This window comes from Marmota monax, unplaced genomic scaffold (genome assembly GCF_021218885.2).
Source record: "Marmota monax isolate L192 unplaced genomic scaffold, Marmota_monax_Labrador192_F-V1.1 WCK01_AAM20220418_F8-fsc00006, whole genome shotgun sequence".
In the NCBI taxonomy this organism is placed as follows: domain Eukaryota; kingdom Metazoa; phylum Chordata; class Mammalia; order Rodentia; family Sciuridae; genus Marmota; species Marmota monax.
Window position 1 is genome coordinate 31,091,564 of NW_026693712.1, and position 2,433 is coordinate 31,093,996.

At 34.7% G+C, this 2,433-nt stretch overlaps 1 pseudogene; it reads right to left on the minus strand.

Moving 5' to 3' along the window:
- Nucleotides 1-224: 224 nt before the first annotated feature.
- LOC124103736 (tyrosine-protein phosphatase non-receptor type 2-like) lies at nucleotides 225-1,172 on the minus strand (annotated as a pseudogene).
- Nucleotides 1,173-2,433: the final 1,261 nt, after the last annotated feature.

Sequence of the window (2,433 nt, forward strand, 5' to 3'; positions counted from 1 at the left end):
TGTTCTTGTCAGTTCTTTTGGACATAGGAGTGAGAAAGCTGACAAAACACTGTTACATATGATATAAAACACTTAATAACATGTATATTATAGGATCCTTCAAAGTATTCTGCTGGTGGGTTCACTTCATTCCCTTAAGTTAACTTTGTAAATAGACAATTGTTAGTGAATCTCTAGATTTAGCAAGACTCAACTTCCAGATTTTGTTTTAGGTATTCTTTTTTTCATTCATGTTTCAAATTGTACAGCTGAAGAATATTTTCAGAATTTGAATATTTAGTGTCTGAGAATCCTGTCCTTTTTTTTCTTTTTGTTTTTTCTTCATTCAGTCTCATTTGCCTTGGATTCATTTCCTTCACTTTCTAACTCTTGGAGTCTTTTCTGTCCTCTTGAATTTATCTCCTCAGAACACTCTTGCTCTTCCCCCCATAGCATCTGCACTTTAGAGGAAAGTTTTATACACACGTCACTGCCAAATTTTCTTCTTCTAAATCTATTCTGTTCCTGTTATAATTTTCATCCTTATTTTGTTTGGTTAATGATCAAAAGCAGGAGATAAGTCTTCCTCAGGAAATTCTTTTCTTTTTTATACACTTAAAAACACATACTTTATAAACTTTTCTCCTTCTACTGTAGCCATAATAAGAAAATCTGAGCTTAACTTGTTTCTGAAGAAGTCCCATTCCGTAATTTTGCATATTCAGTAACACTTGATTTGTGTTACTATCATCTCCTTTTCCCATCAAAACAAGAAAGGTGTCTACCAGACAATGTCTGTGCCATAATAGATCAAAGCAGACCTACTGTCAAGGTTCAAGCCAGATCCCCTCACTTCAGACAGGAGAGTGAGAAATAGACTGTGATTTAGCTACTCCTAAAATCCGACCTGTTAGTTTTATACACGTGAGCTATTGCTCTGGTTTCACAACTATGGGTATTTTTAATTGTTGTGTGTGTGGTGTATAGTAGGACATCACGTCTTTGGACAAGAGCTTCACACTGAATCATGTTTCTTTAAGCAACATCTCCCACTCATCTGTTGGCTAGTACTATTCACATTTAAATAATTCTTTCTTTATAATTCCAGTTAGCAGGGCAACTGCTTTGTTCATTTGCTGCCAAACCATGAGCCAGAAGTTGCAACAGGTATTTGGAAATAAACACTGTGTCATATGTGCTTACATCTCTTATCTGTTTTGGTTTCTGTTTTCTGGAAATTTGGCCTCAACTATAGCAGCTGCAAATGACACTGAACATCTAACTCCAGAAACTCAAGCTCAGTGGTAGCAGACATGGTTGGACATGGGGGTTGGAGACAGTCAGCATCAGAGAGACTCAGACCTTGCACACTTCTAGGAGTGTTGTTTGCATTATTATTAGTTTTTTTTTTTTTTTTTTTTTGTCGGGGGGCGCGGGGAGGGTTGGTACTGGAGATTGAAGTCAGGGGCGCTCTGCCACTTAGCCACATCCTCAGTTGTATTTTGCATTTTATTTAGAGAAAGGATCTCACTAAGTTGCTTAACACCTTGCTTTTATTGAAGTTGGCTTTGAACTTGCCATCCTCCTGCCTCAGCTTCCCATGTCACTGAGATTACAGGTGTGTGCCATAATACCTAGGTTGTTTGTATTATTTTAGTGACATAGTTTATGACAATAGTAATTTTTACATGTTATTTTAATATTCTCATATGAAATTTTCTTAAATGATGGAATATCAGTTCATCATATATTAGGAATTTAAGAACTGCATCTTTTTACCAGTAATGATACCACTGTTGTTTTTGATCACATATATTTTTTCAAATCTTTAATGATTTCCTCATTAAAAAAAATCCTGAAAGTGAACAAGTGGAACAGAAGGTGTACCATTCAGAACTGTTTTATTTTTATTTATTTATTTATTTATTACTTGTAGATGAACACAATACCTTTATTTTATGTATTTATTTTAATGAGGTATTGAGGATTGAACCCAGTACCGCACACATGCTAGGCAAATGCTCAGTTACTAAGCATAACCCCAGCCCTCAGATATGTTTTTAATAAATTATTACCTCAAACAATCTTAACTTGCACTAAAACTATAAGAAATTGCCCATTACCTTGCATTATTCCTAATTTTAAAAGTTTCCTCAATGTCTGCCTGCTACACAACTCCCCACTGCTTGAATTCTACTGGGAAGCTGTATTTTCCATAAAGGTTCATAGATAATTTATTCTTTAATCTGCTAATATTTATTCTATGTATACTCAAAGAAGAGTCTGAGTGCATACAAAAGTTTTTTTTTATTTGGTTTGGCCTAGGACCTAAAGACATCGCTCTATTATTTGGACCCTTACTTAATTAATCTTTTTAGCATATTTTCACAATTTGTGTTATATTGGCTGAATTTCATACAGTAATTTCCCCACCTCCAAAGAATTGTGCACATA